This window comes from Ascaphus truei, unplaced genomic scaffold (assembly GCF_040206685.1).
Source record: "Ascaphus truei isolate aAscTru1 unplaced genomic scaffold, aAscTru1.hap1 HAP1_SCAFFOLD_2589, whole genome shotgun sequence".
Taxonomy (NCBI): Eukaryota; Metazoa; Chordata; class Amphibia; order Anura; family Ascaphidae; genus Ascaphus; species Ascaphus truei.
The window spans coordinates 1-23,793 of NW_027455524.1; the positions used below are offsets into that span (position 1 = coordinate 1).

Sequence of the window (23,793 nt, forward strand, 5' to 3'; positions counted from 1 at the left end):
CGAACCCACGCCTCCAGAGGAGACTGCGACCTGAACGCAGCGCCTTAGACCGCTCGGCCATCCTGCAACTGAGGAATTTCTTTTGTAATATTCCACACAGAGCTTCAAACACAATGAGGCATTGAGAAACAAGCATACATAGTGGTGATAATGTGATAAATATATATGCAAAAGACATGTTAGTGTGTGGCACAGAATGTGGATGGTTCTCTGAAAAAGCGTCTAGTTAGCAAAAGCAATTTGGATATATTAATGGTCTAACATTATGTATTTATTACACCATGTCACTGATTAAATGTACTATATATTTCATCTGATTGATTATTTTCATAAAAGAGTATCAATAATGTATCCACTTACTGTTTATTTATTTCCTCATTCATGTTGTGAAATGAACACTAGGTTCTGAAGTAACTGTATGGTGTGTTTATTGCAATAAGTTTCTTCAGTTCACTTTCATTAGAGATTTGTAAAGCAGCAGTGCCACCATGAGGTTTATCTATGAACTGTTCAAAAAAATGTAATTCTTCAGTTCTTTTATTTCTTATTTCATTTTCTCCTGTTAAAATATGAAAATGTCAACCAAAAGCAGAAAGTAGTTATAAATTCTAATGGAAATCTTACACAGCCACAGTGCCACCATGAGGTTTATCTATGAACTGCAGACGGTTAAAACAATTTTAATTCTTCAGTTCTTTTATTTCATATTTCCTTTTCTCCTGTTAATGAATGAAACTGTCAACCAAAAGCAGAAAATAGTTATAAATTCTAATGGAAATCTTACACAGCCACTGAGGTTGGAGGTTCAAACAATGAGAAAACACAGGGCTTTGAAACACACTTTGGGCACTCATTTCTGGTTTCTGAATTTCTGCTTTGGATGGGGCGAAGAAAATGTAATATCAATAGACAGAGTTAACATGATAATATATGTAATTTTGAAAAGAAATGCTAGAAGTTTTATTTTCAATGTCGAAAACACATTAGATAGGCAAATCTCTGCTTTTTTTCCACATGGCAAATCTATGTTGCAAAATAAAATCTCATTTAGTTTATACTGTGTCATAAATGTAACAACATATTTTCCAAAAGGGAGACACCAAGATTGGTCATTACCCACATTGCTCTATTGCATTGCAGGGTATTCTGGCAGCTAATGTGTTAAAATGGTAACAGTTCATGTTACTATAATGGAACTATTTTATGTTAATTGCGGTTATCGGTTAAATACAGCTACAAATAGATTATTGCTGTTATAGAAACTTTTGACACTGTAAAAGAAGCAAAGCTTGTCAGAAGTGGGATTCGAACCCACGCCTCCAGAGGAGACTGCGACCTGAACGCAGCGCCTTAGACCGCTCGGCCATCCTGACAACTGAGGAATTTGTTTTGTAATATTCCACACAGAGCTTCAAACACAATGAGGCATTGAGAAACAAGCATACATAGTTGTGATAATGTGATAAATATATATGCAAAAGACATGTTAGTGTGTGGCACAGAATGTGGATGGTTCTCTGAAAAAGCGTCTAGTTAGCAAAAGCAATTTGGATATATTAATTGTCTAACATTATGTATTTATTACATCATGTCTTTTATTAAATGTACTTTATTTTCCATCTGATTGATTATTTTCATAAAAAGTGTATCAATAATGTATCCACTTACTGTTTATTTATTTCCTAATTCATGTTGTGAAATGAACACTAGGTTCTGAAGTAACTGTATGGTGTGTTTATTGCAATAAGTTTCTTCAGTTCACTTTCATTAGAGATTTGTAAAGCAGCAGTGCCACCATGAGGTTTATCTATGAACTGTTCAAAAAAATGTAATTCTTCAGTTCTTTTATTTCTTATTTCATTTTCTCCTGTTAAAGAATGAAAATGTCAACCAAAAGCAGAAAGTAGTTATAAATTCTAATGGAAATCTTACACAGCCACAGTGCCACCATGAGGTTTATCTATGAACTGCAGACGGTTAAAACAATTTTAATTCTTCAGTTCTTTTATTTCATATTTCCTTTTCTCCTGTTAATGAATGAAACTGTCAACCAAAAGCAGAAAATAGTTATAAATTCTAATGGAAATCTTACACAGCCACTGAGGTTGGAGGTTCAAACAATGAGAAAACACAGGGCTTTGAAACACACTTTGGGCACTCATTTCTGGTTTCTGAATTTCTGCTTTGGATGGGGCGAAGAAAATGTAATATCAATAGACAGAGTTAACATGATAATATATGTAATTTTGAAAAGAAATGCTAGAAGTTTGATTTTCAATGTCGAAAACACATTAGATAGGCATATCTCTGCTTTTTTCCCACATGGCAAATCTATGTTGCAAAATAAAATCTCATTTAGTTTATACTGTGTCATAAATGTAACAACATATTTTCCAAAAGGGAGACACCAAGATTGGTCATTACCCACATTGCTCTATTGCATTGCAGGGTATTCTGGCAGCTAATGTGTTAAAATGGTAACAGTACATGTTACTATAATGGAAATATTTTATGTTAATTGCTGTTATCGGTTAAATAGAAAGTAGTTATAAATTCTAATGGAAATCTTACACAGCCACTGAGGTTGGAGGTTCAAACAATGAGAAAACCCAGGGCTTTGAAACACACTTTGGGCACTCATTTCTGGTTTCTGAATTTCTGCTTTGGATGGGGCGAAGAAAATGTAATATCTATAGACAGAGTTAACATGATAATATATGTAATTTTGAAAAGAAATGCTAGAAGTTTTATTTTCAATGTCGAAAACACATTAGATAGGCAAATCTCTGCTTTTTTTCCACATGGCAAATCTATGTTGCAAAATAAAATCTCATTTAGTTTATACTGTGTCATACACTGGCGACACACTTTATTCGAGCTCGGCTAGTCCCACGAATTCGGGTATACCCGGGTGTATTGAGGTTTGTGACTGTTTTCTGCCCGAGTACATTGGGTTATTTCCCAAGCAGGGATTGAAGCATTTTATTCCCACTGGCTGCAATACTGCACAGTATATATATATATACTGCATTACAATTCATGAATTTATGCCATCTGGTAGACACGCGAAGCATTGCAGCCTATTAAATCCTAATCATTATCATTTAACAGATCAGCCGCCCGTCAGCCAGGCATGAACCCAGGCTGGGAAGGCAAATGCAACGGGGCTTGTCAGAGGTGAGGAGCGGCGCATTCCAGGTATCTGCCAGGTACATACTGGGTATTTGCTCGAATAAAGTGTGTCGGTGCAGTAAATGTAACAACATATTTTCCAAAAGGGAGACACCAAGATTGGTCATTACCCACATTGCTCTATTGCATTGCAGGGTATTCTGGCAGCTAATGTGTTAAAATGGTAACAGTACATGTTACTATAATGGAAATATTTTATGTTAATTGCTGTTATCGGTTAAATACAGCTACAAATAGATTATTGCTGTTATAGAAACTTTTGACACTGTAAAAGAAGCAAAGCTTGTCAGAAGTGGGATTCGAACCCACGCCTCCAGAGGAGACTGCGAACTGAACGCAGCGCCTTAGACCGCTCGGCCATCCTGACAACTGAGGAATTTGTTTTATAATATTCCACACAGAGCTTCAAACACAATGAGGCATTGAGAAACAAGCATACATAGTTGTGATAATGTGATAAATATATATGCAAAAGACATGTTAGTGTGTGGCACAGAATGTGGATGGTTCTCTGAAAAAGCGTCTAGTTAGCAAAAGCAATTTGGATATATTAATTGTCTAACATTATGTATTTATTACATCATGTCTTTTATTAAATGTACTTTATTTTCCATCTGATTGATTATTTTCATAAAAAGTGTATCAATAATGTATCCACTTACTGTTTATTTATTTCCTAATTCATGTTGTGAAATGAACACTAGGTTCTGAAGTAACTGTATGGTGTGTTTATTGCAATAAGTTTCTTCAGTTCACTTTCATTAGAGATTTGTAAAGCAGCAGTGCCACCATGAGGTTTATCTATGAACTGTTCAAAAAAATGTAATTCTTCAGTTCTTTTATTTCTTATTTCATTTTCTCCTGTTAAAGAATGAAAATGTCAACCAAAAGCAGAAAGTAGTTATAAATTCTAATGGAAATCTTACACAGCCACAGTGCCACCATGAGGTTTATCTATGAACTGCAGACGGTTAAAACAATTTTAATTCTTCAGTTCTTTTATTTCATATTTCCTTTTCTCCTGTTAATGAATGAAACTGTCAACCAAAAGCAGAAAATAGTTATAAATTCTAATGGAAATCTTACACAGCCACTGAGGTTGGAGGTTCAAACAATGAGAAAACACAGGGCTTTGAAACACACTTTGGGCACTCATTTCTGGTTTCTGAATTTCTGCTTTGGATGGGGCGAAGAAAATGTAATATCAATAGACAGAGTTAACATGATAATATATGTAATTTTGAAAAGAAATGCTAGAAGTTTGATTTTCAATGTCGAAAACACATTAGATAGGCATATCTCTGCTTTTTTCCCACATGGCAAATCTATGTTGCAAAATAAAATCTCATTTAGTTTATACTGTGTCATAAATGTAACAACATATTTTCCAAAAGGGAGACACCAAGATTGGTCATTACCCACATTGCTCTATTGCATTGCAGGGTATTCTGGCAGCTAATGTGTTAAAATGGTAACAGTACATGTTACTATAATGGAAATATTTTATGTTAATTGCTGTTATCGGTTAAATAGAAAGTAGTTATAAATTCTAATGGAAATCTTACACAGCCACTGAGGTTGGAGGTTCAAACAATGAGAAAACCCAGGGCTTTGAAACACACTTTGGGCACTCATTTCTGGTTTCTGAATTTCTGCTTTGGATGGGGCGAAGAAAATGTAATATCTATAGACAGAGTTAACATGATAATATATGTAATTTTGAAAAGAAATGCTAGAAGTTTTATTTTCAATGTCGAAAACACATTAGATAGGCAAATCTCTGCTTTTTTTCCACATGGCAAATCTATGTTGCAAAATAAAATCTCATTTAGTTTATACTGTGTCATAAATGTAACAACATATTTTCCAAAAGGGAGACACCAAGATTGGTCATTACCCACATTGCTCTATTGCATTGCAGGGTATTCTGGCAGCTAATGTGTTAAAATGGTAACAGTACATGTTACTATAATGGAAATATTTTATGTTAATTGCTGTTATCGGTTAAATACAGCTACAAATAGATTATTGCTGTTATAGAAACTTTTGACACTGTAAAAGAAGCAAAGCTTGTCAGAAGTGGGATTCGAACCCACGCCTCCAGAGGAGACTGCGACCTGAACGCAGCGCCTTAGACCGCTCGGCCATCCTGACAACTGAGGAATTTGTTTTATAATATTCCACACAGAGCTTCAAACACAATGAGGCATTGAGAAACAAGCATACATAGTTGTGATAATGTGATAAATATATATGCAAAAGACATGTTAGTGTGTGGCACAGAATGTGGATGGTTCTCTGAAAAAGCGTCTAGTTAGCAAAAGCAATTTGGATATATTAATTGTCTAACATTATGTATTTATTACATCATGTCTTTGATTAAATGTACTTTATTTTTCATCTGATTGATTATTTTCATAAAAAGTGTATCAATAATGTATCCACTTACTGTTTATTTATTTCCTAATTCATGTTGTGAAATGAACACTAGGTTCTGAAGTAACTGTATGGTGTGTTTATTGCAATAAGTTTCTTCAGTTCACTTTCATTAGAGATTTGTAAAGCAGCAGTGCCACCATGAGGTTTATCTATGAACTGTTCAAAAAAATGTAATTCTTCAGTTCTTTTATTTCTTATTTCATTTTCTCCTGTTAAAATATGAAAATGTCAACCAAAAGCAGAAAGTAGTTATAAATTCTAATGGAAATCTTACACAGCCACAGTGCCACCATGAGGTTTATCTATGAACTGCAGACGGTTAAAACAATTTTAATTCTTCAGTTCTTTTATTTCATATTTCCTTTTCTCCTGTTAATGAATGAAACTGTCAACCAAAAGCAGAAAATAGTTATAAATTCTAATGGAAATCTTACACAGCCACTGAGGTTGGAGGTTCAAACAATGAGAAAACACAGGGCTTTGAAACACACTTTGGGCACTCATTTCTGGTTTCTGAATTTCTGCTTTGGATGGGGCGAAGAAAATGTAATATCAATAGACAGAGTTAACATGATAATATATGTAATTTTGAAAAGAAATGCTAGAAGTTTGATTTTCAATGTCGAAAACACATTAGATAGGCATATCTCTGCTTTTTTCCCACATGGCAAATCTATGTTGCAAAATAAAATCTCATTTAGTTTATACTGTGTCATAAATGTAACAACATATTTTCCAAAAGGGAGACACCAAGATTGGTCATTACCCACATTGCTCTATTGCATTGCAGGGTATTCTGGCAGCTAATGTGTTAAAATGGTAACAGTACATGTTACTATAATGGAAATATTTTATGTTAATTGCTGTTATCGGTTAAATAGAAAGTAGTTATAAATTCTAATGGAAATCTTACACAGCCACTGAGGTTGGAGGTTCAAACAATGAGAAAACCCAGGGCTTTGAAACACACTTTGGGCACTCATTTCTGGTTTCTGAATTTCTGCTTTGGATGGGGCGAAGAAAATGTAATATCTATAGACAGAGTTAACATGATAATATATGTAATTTTGAAAAGAAATGCTAGAAGTTTTATTTTCAATGTCGAAAACACATTAGATAGGCAAATCTCTGCTTTTTTTCCACATGGCAAATCTATGTTGCAAAATAAAATCTCATTTAGTTTATACTGTGTCATAAATGTAACAACATATTTTCCAAAAGGGAGACACCAAGATTGGTCATTACCCACATTGCTCTATTGCATTGCAGGGTATTCTGGCAGCTAATGTGTTAAAATGGTAACAGTACATGTTACTATAATGGAAATATTTTATGTTAATTGCTGTTATCGGTTAAATACAGCTACAAATAGATTATTGCTGTTATAGAAACTTTTGACACTGTAAAAGAAGCAAAGCTTGTCAGAAGTGGGATTCGAACCCACGCCTCCAGAGGAGACTGCGACCTGAACGCAGCGCCTTAGACCGCTCGGCCATCCTGACAACTGAGGAATTTGTTTTGTAATATTCCACACAGAGCTTCAAACACAATGAGGCATTGAGAAACAAGCATACATAGTTGTGATAATGTGATAAATATATATGCAAAAGACATGTTAGTGTGTGGCACAGAATGTGGATGGTTCTCTGAAAAAGCGTCTAGTTAGCAAAAGCAATTTGGATATATTAATTGTCTAACATTATGTATTTATTACATCATGTCTTTGATTAAATGTACTTTATTTTTCATCTGATTGATTATTTTCATAAAAAGTGTATCAATAATGTATCCACTTACTGTTTATTTATTTCCTAATTCATGTTGTGAAATGAACACTAGGTTCTGAAGTAACTGTATGGTGTGTTTATTGCAATAAGTTTCTTCAGTTCACTTTCATTAGAGATTTGTAAAGCAGCAGTGCCACCATGAGGTTTATCTATGAACTGTTCAAAAAAATGTAATTCTTCAGTTCTTTTATTTCTTATTTCATTTTCTCCTGTTAAAGAATGAAAATGTCAACCAAAAGCAGAAAGTAGTTATAAATTCTAATGGAAATCTTACACAGCCACAGTGCCACCATGAGGTTTATCTATGAACTGCAGACGGTTAAAACAATTTTAATTCTTCAGTTCTTTTATTTCATATTTCCTTTTCTCCTGTTAATGAATGAAACTGTCAACCAAAAGCAGAAAATAGTTATAAATTCTAATGGAAATCTTACACAGCCACTGAGGTTGGAGGTTCAAACAATGAGAAAACACAGGGCTTTGAAACACACTTTGGGCACTCATTTCTGGTTTCTGAATTTCTGCTTTGGATGGGGCGAAGAAAATGTAATATCAATAGACAGAGTTAACATGATAATATATGTAATTTTGAAAAGAAATGCTAGAAGTTTGATTTTCAATGTCGAAAACACATTAGATAGGCAAATCTCTGCTTTTTTCCCACATGGCAAATCTATGTTGCAAAATAAAATCTCATTTAGTTTATACTGTGTCATAAATGTAACAACATATTTTCCAAAAGGGAGACACCAAGATTGGTCATTACCCACATTGCTCTATTGCATTGCAGGGTATTCTGGCAGCTAATGTGTTAAAATGGTAACAGTACATGTTACTATAATGGAAATATTTTATGTTAATTGCTGTTATCGGTTAAATACAGCTACAAATAGATTATTGCTGTTATAGAAACTTTTGACACTGTAAAAGAAGCAAAGCTTGTCAGAAGTGGGATTCGAACCCACGCCTCCAGAGGAGACTGCGACCTGAACGCAGCGCCTTAGACCGCTCGGCCATCCTGACAACTGAGGAATTTGTTTTATAATATTCCACACAGAGCTTCAAACACAATGAGGCATTGAGAAACAAGCATACATAGTTGTGATAATGTGATAAATATATATGCAAAAGACATGTTAGTGTGTGGCACAGAATGTGGATGGTTCTCTGAAAAAGCGTCTAGTTAGCAAAAGCAATTTGGATATATTAATTGTCTAACATTATGTATTTATTACATCATGTCTTTGATTAAATGTACTTTATTTTTCATCTGATTGATTATTTTCATAAAAAGTGTATCAATAATGTATCCACTTACTGTTTATTTATTTCCTAATTCATGTTGTGAAATGAACACTAGGTTCTGAAGTAACTGTATGGTGTGTTTATTGCAATAAGTTTCTTCAGTTCACTTTCATTAGAGATTTGTAAAGCAGCAGTGCCACCATGAGGTTTATCTATGAACTGTTCAAAAAAATGTAATTCTTCAGTTCTTTTATTTCTTATTTCATTTTCTCCTGTTAAAATATGAAAATGTCAACCAAAAGCAGAAAGTAGTTATAAATTCTAATGGAAATCTTACACAGCCACAGTGCCACCATGAGGTTTATCTATGAACTGCAGACGGTTAAAACAATTTTAATTCTTCAGTTCTTTTATTTCATATTTCCTTTTCTCCTGTTAATGAATGAAACTGTCAACCAAAAGCAGAAAATAGTTATAAATTCTAATGGAAATCTTACACAGCCACTGAGGTTGGAGGTTCAAACAATGAGAAAACACAGGGCTTTGAAACACACTTTGGGCACTCATTTCTGGTTTCTGAATTTCTGCTTTGGATGGGGCGAAGAAAATGTAATATCAATAGACAGAGTTAACATGATAATATATGTAATTTTGAAAAGAAATGCTAGAAGTTTGATTTTCAATGTCGAAAACACATTAGATAGGCATATCTCTGCTTTTTTCCCACATGGCAAATCTATGTTGCAAAATAAAATCTCATTTAGTTTATACTGTGTCATAAATGTAACAACATATTTTCCAAAAGGGAGACACCAAGATTGGTCATTACCCACATTGCTCTATTGCATTGCAGGGTATTCTGGCAGCTAATGTGTTAAAATGGTAACAGTACATGTTACTATAATGGAAATATTTTATGTTAATTGCTGTTATCGGTTAAATAGAAAGTAGTTATAAATTCTAATGGAAATCTTACACAGCCACTGAGGTTGGAGGTTCAAACAATGAGAAAACCCAGGGCTTTGAAACACACTTTGGGCACTCATTTCTGGTTTCTGAATTTCTGCTTTGGATGGGGCGAAGAAAATGTAATATCTATAGACAGAGTTAACATGATAATATATGTAATTTTGAAAAGAAATGCTAGAAGTTTTATTTTCAATGTCGAAAACACATTAGATAGGCAAATCTCTGCTTTTTTTCCACATGGCAAATCTATGTTGCAAAATAAAATCTCATTTAGTTTATACTGTGTCATAAATGTAACAACATATTTTCCAAAAGGGAGACACCAAGATTGGTCATTACCCACATTGCTCTATTGCATTGCAGGGTATTCTGGCAGCTAATGTGTTAAAATGGTAACAGTACATGTTACTATAATGGAAATATTTTATGTTAATTGCTGTTATCGGTTAAATACAGCTACAAATAGATTATTGCTGTTATAGAAACTTTTGACACTGTAAAAGAAGCAAAGCTTGTCAGAAGTGGGATTCGAACCCACGCCTCCAGAGGAGACTGCGACCTGAACGCAGCGCCTTAGACCGCTCGGCCATCCTGACAACTGAGGAATTTGTTTTATAATATTCCACACAGAGCTTCAAACACAATGAGGCATTGAGAAACAAGCATACATAGTTGTGATAATGTGATAAATATATATGCAAAAGACATGTTAGTGTGTGGCACAGAATGTGGATGGTTCTCTGAAAAAGCGTCTAGTTAGCAAAAGCAATTTGGATATATTAATTGTCTAACATTATGTATTTATTACATCATGTCTTTGATTAAATGTACTTTATTTTTCATCTGATTGATTATTTTCATAAAAAGTGTATCAATAATGTATCCACTTACTGTTTATTTATTTCCTAATTCATGTTGTGAAATGAACACTAGGTTCTGAAGTAACTGTATGGTGTGTTTATTGCAATAAGTTTCTTCAGTTCACTTTCATTAGAGATTTGTAAAGCAGCAGTGCCACCATGAGGTTTATCTATGAACTGTTCAAAAAAATGTAATTCTTCAGTTCTTTTATTTCTTATTTCATTTTCTCCTGTTAAAGAATGAAAATGTCAACCAAAAGCAGAAAGTAGTTATAAATTCTAATGGAAATCTTACACAGCCACAGTGCCACCATGAGGTTTATCTATGAACTGCAGACGGTTAAAACAATTTTAATTCTTCAGTTCTTTTATTTCATATTTCCTTTTCTCCTGTTAATGAATGAAACTGTCAACCAAAAGCAGAAAATAGTTATAAATTCTAATGGAAATCTTACACAGCCACTGAGGTTGGAGGTTCAAACAATGAGAAAACACAGGGCTTTGAAACACACTTTGGGCACTCATTTCTGGTTTCTGAATTTCTGCTTTGGATGGGGCGAAGAAAATGTAATATCAATAGACAGAGTTAACATGATAATATATGTAATTTTGAAAAGAAATGCTAGAAGTTTGATTTTCAATGTCGAAAACACATTAGATAGGCAAATCTCTGCTTTTTTCCCACATGGCAAATCTATGTTGCAAAATAAAATCTCATTTAGTTTATACTGTGTCATAAATGTAACAACATATTTTCCAAAAGGGAGACACCAAGATTGGTCATTACCCACATTGCTCTATTGCATTGCAGGGTATTCTGGCAGCTAATGTGTTAAAATGGTAACAGTACATGTTACTATAATGGAAATATTTTATGTTAATTGCTGTTATCGGTTAAATACAGCTACAAATAGATTATTGCTGTTATAGAAACTTTTGACACTGTAAAAGAAGCAAAGCTTGTCAGAAGTGGGATTCGAACCCACGCCTCCAGAGGAGACTGCGACCTGAACGCAGCGCCTTAGACCGCTCGGCCATCCTGACAACTGAGGAATTTGTTTTATAATATTCCACACAGAGCTTCAAACACAATGAGGCATTGAGAAACAAGCATACATAGTTGTGATAATGTGATAAATATATATGCAAAAGACATGTTAGTGTGTGGCACAGAATGTGGATGGTTCTCTGAAAAAGCGTCTAGTTAGCAAAAGCAATTTGGATATATTAATTGTCTAACATTATGTATTTATTACATCATGTCTTTGATTAAATGTACTTTATTTTTCATCTGATTGATTATTTTCATAAAAAGTGTATCAATAATGTATCCACTTACTGTTTATTTATTTCCTAATTCATGTTGTGAAATGAACACTAGGTTCTGAAGTAACTGTATGGTGTGTTTATTGCAATAAGTTTCTTCAGTTCACTTTCATTAGAGATTTGTAAAGCAGCAGTGCCACCATGAGGTTAATCTATGAACTGTTCAAAAAAATGTAATTCTTCAGTTCTTTTATTTCTTATTTCATTTTCTCCTGTTAAAGAATGAAAATGTCAACCAAAAGCAGAAAGTAGTTATAAATTCTAATGGAAATCTTACACAGCCACTGAGGTTGGAGGTTCAAACAATGAGAAAACCCAGGGCTTTGAAACACACTTTGGGCACTCATTTCTGGTTTCTGAATTTCTGCTTTGGATGGGGCGAAGAAAATGTAATATCTATAGACAGAGTTAACATGATAATATATGTAATTTTGAAAAGAAATGCTAGAAGTTTTATTTTCAATGTCGAAAACACATTAGATAGGCAAATCTCTGCTTTTTTTCCACATGGCAAATCTATGTTGCAAAATAAAATCTCATTTAGTTTATACTGTGTCATAAATGTAACAACATATTTTCCAAAAGGGAGACACCAAGATTGGTCATTACCCACATTGCTCTATTGCATTGCAGGGTATTCTGGCAGCTAATGTGTTAAAATGGTAACAGTACATGTTACTATAATGGAAATATTTTATGTTAATTGCTGTTATCGGTTAAATACAGCTACAAATAGATTATTGCTGTTATAGAAACTTTTGACACTGTAAAAGAAGCAAAGCTTGTCAGAAGTGGGATTCGAACCCACGCCTCCAGAGGAGACTGCGACCTGAACGCAGCGCCTTAGACCGCTCGGCCATCCTGACAACTGAGGAATTTGTTTTATAATATTCCACACAGAGCTTCAAACACAATGAGGCATTGAGAAACAAGCATACATAGTTGTGATAATGTGATAAATATATATGCAAAAGACATGTTAGTGTGTGGCACAGAATGTGGATGGTTCTCTGAAAAAGCGTCTAGTTAGCAAAAGCAATTTGGATATATTAATTGTCTAACATTATGTATTTATTACATCATGTCTTTGATTAAATGTACTTTATTTTTCATCTGATTGATTATTTTCATAAAAAGTGTATCAATAATGTATCCACTTACTGTTTATTTATTTCCTAATTCATGTTGTGAAATGAACACTAGGTTCTGAAGTAACTGTATGGTGTGTTTATTGCAATAAGTTTCTTCAGTTCACTTTCATTAGAGATTTGTAAAGCAGCAGTGCCACCATGAGGTTTATCTATGAACTGTTCAAAAAAATGTAATTCTTCAGTTCTTTTATTTCTTATTTCATTTTCTCCTGTTAAAGAATGAAAATGTCAACCAAAAGCAGAAAGTAGTTATAAATTCTAATGGAAATCTTACACAGCCACAGTGCCACCATGAGGTTTATCTATGAACTGCAGACGGTTAAAACAATTTTAATTCTTCAGTTCTTTTATTTCATATTTCCTTTTCTCCTGTTAATGAATGAAACTGTCAACCAAAAGCAGAAAATAGTTATAAATTCTAATGGAAATCTTACACAGCCACTGAGGTTGGAGGTTCAAACAATGAGAAAACACAGGGCTTTGAAACACACTTTGGGCACTCATTTCTGGTTTCTGAATTTCTGCTTTGGATGGGGCGAAGAAAATGTAATATCAATAGACAGAGTTAACATGATAATATATGTAATTTTGAAAAGAAATGCTAGAAGTTTGATTTTCAATGTCGAAAACACATTAGATAGGCAAATCTCTGCTTTTTTCCCACATGGCAAATCTATGTTGCAAAATAAAATCTCATTTAGTTTATACTGTGTCATAAATGTAACAACATATTTTCCAAAAGGGAGACACCAAGATTGGTCATTACCCACATTGCTCTATTGCATTGCAGGGTATTCTGGCAGCTAATGTGTTAAAATGGTAACAGTACATGTTACTATAATGGAAATATTTTATGTTAATTGCTGTTATCGGTTAAATACAGCTACAAATAGATTATTGCTGTTATAGAAACTTTTGACACTGTAAAAGAAGCAAAGCTTGTCAGAAGTGGGATTCGAACCCACGCCTCCAGAGGAGACTGCGACCTGAACGCAGCGCCTTAGACCGCTCGGCCATCCTGACAACTGAGGAATTTGTTTTATAATATTCCACACAGAGCTTCAAACACAATGAGGCATTGAGAAACAAGCATACATAGTTGTGATAATGTGATAAATATATATGCAAAAGACATGTTAGTGTGTGGCACAGAATGTGGATGGTTCTCTGAAAAAGCGTCTAGTTAGCAAAAGCAATTTGGATATATTAATTGTCTAACATTATGTATTTATTACATCATGTCTTTGATTAAATGTACTTTATTTTTCATCTGATTGATTATTTTCATAAAAAGTGTATCAATAATGTATCCACTTACTGTTTATTTATTTCCTAATTCATGTTGTGAAATGAACACTAGGTTCTGAAGTAACTGTATGGTGTGTTTATTGCAATAAGTTTCTTCAGTTCACTTTCATTAGAGATTTGTAAAGCAGCAGTGCCACCATGAGGTTAATCTATGAACTGTTCAAAAAAATGTAATTCTTCAGTTCTTTTATTTCTTATTTCATTTTCTCCTGTTAAAGAATGAAAATGTCAACCAAAAGCAGAAAGTAGTTATAAATTCTAATGGAAATCTTACACAGCCACTGAGGTTGGAGGTTCAAACAATGAGAAAACCCAGGGCTTTGAAACACACTTTGGGCACTCATTTCTGGTTTCTGAATTTCTGCTTTGGATGGGGCGAAGAAAATGTAATATCTATAGACAGAGTTAACATGATAATATATGTAATTTTGAAAAGAAATGCTAGAAGTTTTATTTTCAATGTCGAAAACACATTAGATAGGCAAATCTCTGCTTTTTTTCCACATGGCAAATCTATGTTGCAAAATAAAATCTCATTTAGTTTATACTGTGTCATAAATGTAACAACATATTTTCCAAAAGGGAGACACCAAGATTGGTCATTACCCACATTGCTCTATTGCATTGCAGGGTATTCTGGCAGCTAATGTGTTAAAATGGTAACAGTACATGTTACTATAATGGAAATATTTTATGTTAATTGCTGTTATCGGTTAAATACAGCTACAAATAGATTATTGCTGTTATAGAAACTTTTGACACTGTAAAAGAAGCAAAGCTTGTCAGAAGTGGGATTCGAACCCACGCCTCCAGAGGAGACTGCGACCTGAACGCAGCGCCTTAGACCGCTCGGCCATCCTGACAACTGAGGAATTTGTTTTATAATATTCCACACAGAGCTTCAAACACAATGAGGCATTGAGAAACAAGCATACATAGTTGTGATAATGTGATAAATATATATGCAAAAGACATGTTAGTGTGTGGCACAGAATGTGGATGGTTCTCTGAAAAAGCGTCTAGTTAGCAAAAGCAATTTGGATATATTAATTGTCTAACATTATGTATTTATTACATCATGTCTTTGATTAAATGTACTTTATTTTTCATCTGATTGATTATTTTCATAAAAAGTGTATCAATAATGTATCCACTTACTGTTTATTTATTTCCTAATTCATGTTGTGAAATGAACACTAGGTTCTGAAGTAACTGTATGGTGTGTTTATTGCAATAAGTTTCTTCAGTTCACTTTCATTAGAGATTTGTAAAGCAGCAGTGCCACCATGAGGTTTATCTATGAACTGTTCAAAAAAATGTAATTCTTCAGTTCTTTTATTTCTTATTTCATTTTCTCCTGTTAAAGAATGAAAATGTCAACCAAAAGCAGAAAGTAGTTATAAATTCTAATGGAAATCTTACACAGCCACAGTGCCACCATGAGGTTTATCTATGAACTGCAGACGGTTAAAACAATTTTAATTCTTCAGTTCTTTTATTTCATATTTCCTTTTCTCCTGTTAATGAATGAAACTGTCAACCAAAAGCAGAAAATAGTTATAAATTCTAATGGAAATCTTACACAGCCACTGAGGTTGGAGGTTCAAACAATGAGAAAACACAGGGCTTTGAAACACACTTTGGGCACTCATTTCTGGTTTCTGAATTTCTGCTTTGGATGGGGCGAAGAAAATGTAATATCAATAGACAGAGTTAACATGATAATATATGTAATTTTGAAAAGAAATGCTAGAAGTTTGATTTTCAATGTCGAAAACACATTAGATAGGCAAATCTCTGCTTTTTTCCCACATGGCAAATCTATGTTGCAAAATAAAATCTCATTTAGTTTATACTGTGTCATAAATGTAACAACATATTTTCCAAAAGGGAGACACCAAGATTGGTCATTACCCACATTGCTCTATTGCATTGCAGGGTATTCTGGCAGCTAATGTGTTAAAATGGTAACAGTACATGTTACTATAATGGAAATATTTTATGTTAATTGCTGTTATCGGTTAAATACAGCTACAAATAGATTATTGCTGTTATAGAAACTTTTGACACTGTAAAAGAAGCAAAGCTTGTCAGAAGTGGGATTCGAACCCACGCCTCCAGAGGAGACTGCGACCTGAACGCAGCGCCTTAGACCGCTCGGCCATCCTGACAACTGAGGAATTTGTTTTATAATATTCCACACAGAGCTTCAAACACAATGAGGCATTGAGAAACAAGCATACATAGTTGTGATAATGTGATAAATATATATGCAAAAGACATGTTAGTGTGTGGCACAGAATGTGGATGGTTCTCTGAAAAAGCGTCTAGTTAGCAAAAGCAATTTGGATATATTAATTGTCTAACATTATGTATTTATTACATCATGTCTTTGATTAAATGTACTTTATTTTTCATCTGATTGATTATTTTCATAAAAAGTGTATCAATAATGTATCCACTTACTGTTTATTTATTTCCTAATTCATGTTGTGAAATGAACACTAGGTTCTGAAGTAACTGTATGGTGTGTTTATTGCAATAAGTTTCTTCAGTTCACTTTCATTAGAGATTTGTAAAGCAGCAGTGCCACCATGAGGTTAATCTATGAACTGTTCAAAAAAATGTAATTCTTCAGTTCTTTTATTTCTTATTTCATTTTCTCCTGTTAAAGAATGAAAATGTCAACCAAAAGCAGAAAGTAGTTATAAATTCTAATGGAAATCTTACACAGCCACTGAGGTTGGAGGTTCAAACAATGAGAAAACCCAGGGCTTTGAAACACACTTTGGGCACTCATTTCTGGTTTCTGAATTTCTGCTTTGGATGGGGCGAAGAAAATGTAATATCTATAGACAGAGTTAACATGATAATATATGTAATTTTGAAAAGAAATGCTAGAAGTTTTATTTTCAATGTCGAAAACACATTAGATAGGCAAATCTCTGCTTTTTTTCCACATGGCAAATCTATGTTGCAAAATAAAATCTCATTTAGTTTATACTGTGTCATAAATGTAACAACATATTTTCCAAAAGGGAGACACCAAGATTGGTCATTACCCACATTGCTCTATTGCATTGCAGGGTATTCTGGCAGCTAATGTGTTAAAATGGTAACAGTACATGTTACTATAATGGAAATATTTTATGTTAATTGCTGTTATCGGTTAAATACAGCTACAAATAGATTATTGCTGTTATAGAAACTTTTGACACTGTAAAAGAAGCAAAGCTTGTCAGAAGTGGGATTCGAACCCACGCCTCCAGAGGAGACTGCGACCTGAACGCAGCGCCTTAGACCGCTCGGCCATCCTGACAACTGAGGAATTTGTTTTATAATATTCCACACAGAGCTTCAAACACAATGAGGCATTGAGAAACAAGCATACATAGTTGTGATAATGTGATAAATATATATGCAAAAGACATGTTAGTGTGTGGCACAGAATGTGGATGGTTCTCTGAAAAAGCGTCTAGTTAGCAAAAGCAATTTGGATATATTAATGGTCTAACATTATGTATTTATTACACCATGTCACTGATTAAATGTACTATATATTTCATCTGATTGATTATTTTCATAAAAGAGTATCAATAATGTATCCACTTACTGTTTATTTATTTCCTCATTCATGTTGTGAAATGAACACTAGGTTCTGAAGTAACTGTATGGTGTGTTTATTGCAATAAGTTTCTTCAGTTCACTTTCATTAGAGATTTGTAAAGCAGCAGTGCCACCATGAGGTTTATCTATGAACTGTTCAAAAAAATGTAATTCTTCAGTTCTTTTATTTCTTATTTCATTTTCTCCTGTTAAAATATGAAAATGTCAACCAAAAGCAGAAAGTAGTTATAAATTCTAATGGAAATCTTACACAGCCACAGTGCCACCATGAGGTTTATCTATGAACTGCAGACGGTTAAAACAATTTTAATTCTTCAGTTCTTTTATTTCATATTTCCTTTTCTCCTGTTAATGAATGAAACTGTCAACCAAAAGCAGAAAATAGTTATAAATTCTAATGGAAATCTTACACAGCCACTGAGGTTGGAGGTTCAAACAATGAGAAAACACAGGGCTTTGAAACACACTTTGGGCACTCATTTCTGGTTTCTGAATTTCTGCTTTGGATGGGGCGAAGAAAATGTAATATCAATAGACAGAGTTAACATGATAATATATGTAATTTTGAAAAGAAATGCTAGAAGTTTGATTTTCAATGTCGAAAACACATTAGATAGGCATATCTCTGCTTTTTTCCCACATGGCAAATCTATGTTGCAAAATAAAATCTCATTTAGTTTATACTGTGTCATAAATGTAACAACATATTTTCCAAAAGGGAGACACCAAGATTGGTCATTACCCACATTGCTCTATTGCATTGCAGGGTATTCTGGCAGCTAATGTGTTAAAATGGTAACAGTACATGTTACTATAATGGAAATATTTTATGTTAATTGCTGTTATCGGTTAAATAGAAAGTAGTTATAAATTCTAATGGAAATCTTACACAGCCACTGAGGTTGGAGGTTCAAACAATGAGAAAACCCAGGGCTTTGAAACACACTTTGGGCACTCATTTCTGGTTTCTGAATTTCTGCTTTGGATGGGGCGAAGAAAATGTAATATCTATAGACAGAGTTAACATGATAATATATGTAATTTTGAAAAGAAATGCTAGAAGTTTGATTTTCAATGTCGAAAACACATTAGATAGGCAAATCTCTGCTTTTTTTCCACATGGCAAATCTATGTTGAAAAATAAAATCTCATTTAGTTTATACTGTGTCATAAATGTAACAACATATTTTCCAAAAGGGAGACACCAAGATTGGTCATTACCCACATTGCTCTATTGCATTGCAGGGTATTCTGGCAGCTAATGTGTTAAAATGGTAACAGTACATGTTACTATAATGGAAATATTTTATGTTAATTGCTGTTATCGGTTAAATACAGCTACAAATAGATTATTGCTGTTATAGAAACTTTTGACACTGTAAAAGAAGCAAAGCTTGTCAGAAGTGGGATTCGAACCCACGCCTCCAGAGGAGACTGCGACCTGAACGCAGCGCCTTAGACCGCTCGGCCATCCTGACAACTGAGGAATTTGTTTTATAATATTCCACACAGAGCTTCAAACACAATGAGGCATTGAGAAACAAGCATACATAGTTGTGATAATGTGATAAATATATATGCAAAAGACATGTTAGTGTGTGGCACAGAATGTGGATGGTTCTCTGAAAAAGCGTCTAGTTAGCAAAAGCAATTTGGATATATTAATTGTCTAACATTATGTATTTATTACATCATGTCTTTGATTAAATGTACTTTATTTTTCATCTGATTGATTATTTTCATAAAAAGTGTATCAATAATGTATCCACTTACTGTTTATTTATTTCCTCATTCATGTTGTGAAATGAACACTAGGTTCTGAAGTAACTGTATGGTGTGTTTATTGCAATAAGTTTCTTCAGTTCACTTTCATTAGAGATTTGTAAAGCAGCAGTGCCACCATGAGGTTAATCTATGAACTGTTCAAAAAAATGTAATTCTTCAGTTCTTTTATTTCTTATTTCATTTTCTCCTGTTAAAGAATGAAAATGTCAACCAAAAGCAGAAAGTAGTTATAAATTCTAATGGAAATCTTACACAGCCACTGAGGTTGGAGGTTCAAACAATGAGAAAACCCAGGGCTTTGAAACACACTTTGGGCACTCATTTCTGGTTTCTGAATTTCTGCTTTGGATGGGGCGAAGAAAATGTAATATCTATAGACAGAGTTAACATGATAATATATGTAATTTTGAAAAGAAATGCTAGAAGTTTTATTTTCAATGTCGAAAACACATTAGATAGGCAAATCTCTGCTTTTTTTCCACATGGCAAATCTATGTTGCAAAATAAAATCTCATTTAGTTTATACTGTGTCATAAATGTAACAACATATTTTCCAAAAGGGAGACACCAAGATTGGTCATTACCCACATTGCTCTATTGCATTGCAGGGTATTCTGGCAGCTAATGTGTTAAAATGGTAACAGTACATGTTACTATAATGGAAATATTTTATGTTAATTGCTGTTATCGGTTAAATACAGCTACAAATAGATTATTGCTGTTATAGAAACTTTTGACACTGTAAAAGAAGCAAAGCTTGTCAGAAGTGGGATTCGAACCCACGCCTCCAGAGGAGACTGCGACCTGAACGCAGCGCCTTAGACCGCTCGGCCATCCTGACAACTGAGGAATTTGTTTTATAATATTCCACACAGAGCTTCAAACACAATGAGGCATTGAGAAACAAGCATACATAGTTGTGATAATGTGATAAATATATATGCAAAAGACATGTTAGTGTGTGGCACAGAATGTGGATGGTTCTCTGAAAAAGCGTCTAGTTAGCAAAAGCAATTTGGATATATTAATTGTCTAACATTATGTATTTATTACATCATGTCTTTGATTAAATGTACTTTATTTTTCATCTGATTGATTATTTTCATAAAAAGTGTATCAATAATGTATCCACTTACTGTTTATTTATTTCCTAATTCATGTTGTGAAATGAACACTAGGTTCTGAAGTAACTGTATGGTGTGTTTATTGCAATAAGTTTCTTCAGTTCACTTTCATTAGAGATTTGTAAAGCAGCAGTGCCACCATGAGGTTTATCTATGAACTGTTCAAAAAAATGTAATTCTTCAGTTCTTTTATTTCTTATTTCATTTTCTCCTGTTAAAGAATGAAAATGTCAACCAAAAGCAGAAAGTAGTTATAAATTCTAATGGAAATCTTACACAGCCACTGAGGTTGGAGGTTCAAACAATGAGAAAACCCAGGGCTTTGAAACACACTTTGGGCACTCATTTCTGGTTTCTGAATTTCTGCTTTGGATGGGGCGAAGAAAATGTAATATCTATAGACAGAGTTAACATGATAATATATGTAATTTTGAAAAGAAATGCTAGAAGTTTTATTTTCAATGTCGAAAACACATTAGATAGGCAAATCTCTGCTTTTTTTCCACATGGCAAATCTATGTTGCAAAATAAAATCTCATTTAGTTTATACTGTGTCATAAATGTAACAACATATTTTCCAAAAGGGAGACACCAAGATTGGTCATTACCCACATTGCTCTATTGCATTGCAGGGTATTCTGGCAGCTAATGTGTTAAAATGGTAACAGTACATGTTACTATAATGGAACTATTTTATGTTAATGGCTGTTATCGGTTAAATACAGCTACAAATAGATTATTGCTGTTATAGAAACTTTTGACACTGTAAAAGAAGCAAAGCTTGTCAGAAGTGGGATTCGAACCCACGCCTCCAGAGGAGACTGCGACCTGAACGCAGCGCCTTAGACCGCTCGGCCATCCTGACAACTGAGGAATTTGTTTTGTAATATTCCACACAGAGCTTCAAACACAATGAGGCATTGAGAAACAAGCATACATAGTGGTGATAATGTGATAAATATATATGCAAAAGACATGTTAGTGTGTGGCACAGAATGTGGATGGTTCTCTGAAAAAGCGTCTAGTTAGCAAAAGCAATTTGGATATATTAATGGTCTAACATTATGTATTTATTACACCATGTCACTGATTAAATGTACTATATATTTCATCTGATTGATTATTTTCATAAAAAGAGTATCAATAATGTATCCACTTACTGTTTATTTATTTCCTCATTCATGTTGTGAAATGAACACTAGGTTCTGAAGTAACTGTATGGTGTGTTTATTGCAATAAGTTTCTTCAGTTCACTTTCATTAGAGATTTGTAAAGCAGCAGTGCCACCATGAGGTTTATCTATGAACTGTTCAAAAAAATGTAATTCTTCAGTTCTTTTATTTCTTATTTCATTTTCTCCTATTAAAGAATGAAAATGTCAACCAAAAGCAGAAAGTAGTTATAAATTCTAATGGAAATCTTACACAGCCACTGAGGTTGGAGGTTCAAACAATGAGAAAACCCAGGGCTTTGAAACACACTTTGGGCACTCATTTCTGGTTTCTGAATTTCTGCTTTGGATGGGGCGAAGAAAATGTAATATCTATAGACAGAGTTAACATGATAATATATGTAATTTTGAAAAGAAATGCTAGAAGTTTTATTTTCAATGTCGAAAACACATTAGATAGGCAAATCTCTGCTTTTTTTCCACATGGCAAATCTATGTTGCAAAATAAAATCTCATTTAGTTTATACTGTGTCATAAATGTAACAACATATTTTCCAAAAGGGAGACACCAAGATTGGTCATTACCCACATTGCTCTATTACATTGCAGGGTATTCTGGCTGCTAATGTGTTAAAATGGTAACAGTACATGTTACTATAATGGAACTATTTTATGTTAATTGCTGTTATCGGTTAAATACAGCTACAAATAGATTATTGCTGTTATAGAAACTTTTGACACTGTAAAAGAAGCAAAGCTTGTCAGAAGTGGGATTCGAACCCACGCCTCCAGAGGAGACTGCGACCTGAACGCAGCGCCTTAGACCGCTCGGCCATCCTGACAACTGAGGAATTTGTTTTGTAATATTCCACACAGAGCTTCAAACACAATGAGGCATTGAGAAACAAGCATACATAGTGGTGATAATGTGATAAATATATATGCAAAAGACATTTTAGTGTGTGGCCCAGAATGTGGATGGTTCTCTGAAAAAGCGTCTAGTTAGCAAAAGCAATTTGGATATATTAATGGTCTAACATTATGTATTTATTACACCATGTCACTGATTAAATGTACTATATATTTCATCTGATTGATTATTTTCATAAAAGAGTATCAATAATGTATCCACTTACTGTTTATTTATTTCCTCATTCATGTTGTGAAATGAACACTAGGTTCTGAAGTAACTGTATGGTGTGTTTATTGCAATAAGTTTCTTCAGTTCACTTTCATTAGAGATTTGTAAAGCAGCAGTGCCACCATGAGGTTTATCTATGAACTGTTCAAAAAAATGTAATTCTTCAGTTCTTTTATTTCTTATTTCATTTTCTCCTGTTAAAATATGAAAATGTCAACCAAAAGCAGAAAGTAGTTATAAATTCTAATGGAAATCTTACACAGCCACAGTGCCACCATGAGGTTTATCTATGAACTGCAGACGGTTAAAACAATTTTAATTCTTCAGTTCTTTTATTTCATATTTCCTTTTCTCCTGTTAATGAATGAAACTGTCAACCAAAAGCAGAAAATAGTTATAAATTCTAATGGAAATCTTACACAGCCACTGAGGTTAGAGGTTCAAACAATGAGAAAACACAGGGCTTTGAAACACACTTTGGGCACTCATTTCTGGTTTCTGAATTTCTGCTTTGGATGGGGCGAAGAAAATGTAATATCAATAGACAGAGTTAACATGATAATATATGTAATTTTGAAAAGAAATGCTAGAAGTTTGATTTTCAATGTCGAAAACACATTAGATAGGCAAATCTCTGCTTTTTTCCCACATGGCAAATCTATGTTGCA

General features: G+C 33.7%; 16 non-coding genes across 16 annotated transcripts; all 16 read right to left on the reverse strand.

The window, feature by feature from the left end:
• Positions 1-1,290: 1,290 nt before the first annotated feature.
• TRNAL-CAG (transfer RNA leucine (anticodon CAG)) lies at positions 1,291-1,373 on the reverse strand. Its single transcript has one exon. It is a non-coding gene; the product is annotated as a tRNA-Leu (tRNA).
• Positions 1,374-3,476: 2,103 nt separating this feature from the next.
• Positions 3,477-3,559, reverse strand: TRNAL-CAG (transfer RNA leucine (anticodon CAG)). The gene has a single exon. It is a non-coding gene; the product is annotated as a tRNA-Leu (tRNA).
• Positions 3,560-5,263: 1,704 nt separating this feature from the next.
• Positions 5,264-5,346, reverse strand: TRNAL-CAG (transfer RNA leucine (anticodon CAG)). Its single transcript has one exon. It is a non-coding gene; the product is annotated as a tRNA-Leu (tRNA).
• Positions 5,347-7,050: 1,704 nt separating this feature from the next.
• On the reverse strand, positions 7,051-7,133 carry TRNAL-CAG (transfer RNA leucine (anticodon CAG)). Its single transcript has one exon. It is a non-coding gene; the product is annotated as a tRNA-Leu (tRNA).
• Positions 7,134-8,358: 1,225 nt separating this feature from the next.
• Positions 8,359-8,441, reverse strand: TRNAL-CAG (transfer RNA leucine (anticodon CAG)). The gene has a single exon. It is a non-coding gene; the product is annotated as a tRNA-Leu (tRNA).
• A 1,704-nt stretch (positions 8,442-10,145) lies between these two features.
• Positions 10,146-10,228, reverse strand: TRNAL-CAG (transfer RNA leucine (anticodon CAG)). Its single transcript has one exon. It is a non-coding gene; the product is annotated as a tRNA-Leu (tRNA).
• A 1,225-nt stretch (positions 10,229-11,453) lies between these two features.
• TRNAL-CAG (transfer RNA leucine (anticodon CAG)) lies at positions 11,454-11,536 on the reverse strand. Its single transcript has one exon. It is a non-coding gene; the product is annotated as a tRNA-Leu (tRNA).
• A 1,065-nt stretch (positions 11,537-12,601) lies between these two features.
• Positions 12,602-12,684, reverse strand: TRNAL-CAG (transfer RNA leucine (anticodon CAG)). The gene has a single exon. It is a non-coding gene; the product is annotated as a tRNA-Leu (tRNA).
• Positions 12,685-13,909: 1,225 nt separating this feature from the next.
• On the reverse strand, positions 13,910-13,992 carry TRNAL-CAG (transfer RNA leucine (anticodon CAG)). Its single transcript has one exon. It is a non-coding gene; the product is annotated as a tRNA-Leu (tRNA).
• Positions 13,993-15,057: 1,065 nt separating this feature from the next.
• TRNAL-CAG (transfer RNA leucine (anticodon CAG)) lies at positions 15,058-15,140 on the reverse strand. The gene has a single exon. It is a non-coding gene; the product is annotated as a tRNA-Leu (tRNA).
• A 1,225-nt stretch (positions 15,141-16,365) lies between these two features.
• On the reverse strand, positions 16,366-16,448 carry TRNAL-CAG (transfer RNA leucine (anticodon CAG)). Its single transcript has one exon. It is a non-coding gene; the product is annotated as a tRNA-Leu (tRNA).
• Positions 16,449-17,513: 1,065 nt separating this feature from the next.
• Positions 17,514-17,596, reverse strand: TRNAL-CAG (transfer RNA leucine (anticodon CAG)). Its single transcript has one exon. It is a non-coding gene; the product is annotated as a tRNA-Leu (tRNA).
• A 1,703-nt stretch (positions 17,597-19,299) lies between these two features.
• Positions 19,300-19,382, reverse strand: TRNAL-CAG (transfer RNA leucine (anticodon CAG)). The gene has a single exon. It is a non-coding gene; the product is annotated as a tRNA-Leu (tRNA).
• A 1,065-nt stretch (positions 19,383-20,447) lies between these two features.
• TRNAL-CAG (transfer RNA leucine (anticodon CAG)) lies at positions 20,448-20,530 on the reverse strand. Its single transcript has one exon. It is a non-coding gene; the product is annotated as a tRNA-Leu (tRNA).
• A 1,065-nt stretch (positions 20,531-21,595) lies between these two features.
• TRNAL-CAG (transfer RNA leucine (anticodon CAG)) lies at positions 21,596-21,678 on the reverse strand. The gene has a single exon. It is a non-coding gene; the product is annotated as a tRNA-Leu (tRNA).
• Positions 21,679-22,743: 1,065 nt separating this feature from the next.
• On the reverse strand, positions 22,744-22,826 carry TRNAL-CAG (transfer RNA leucine (anticodon CAG)). The gene has a single exon. It is a non-coding gene; the product is annotated as a tRNA-Leu (tRNA).
• Positions 22,827-23,793: the final 967 nt, after the last annotated feature.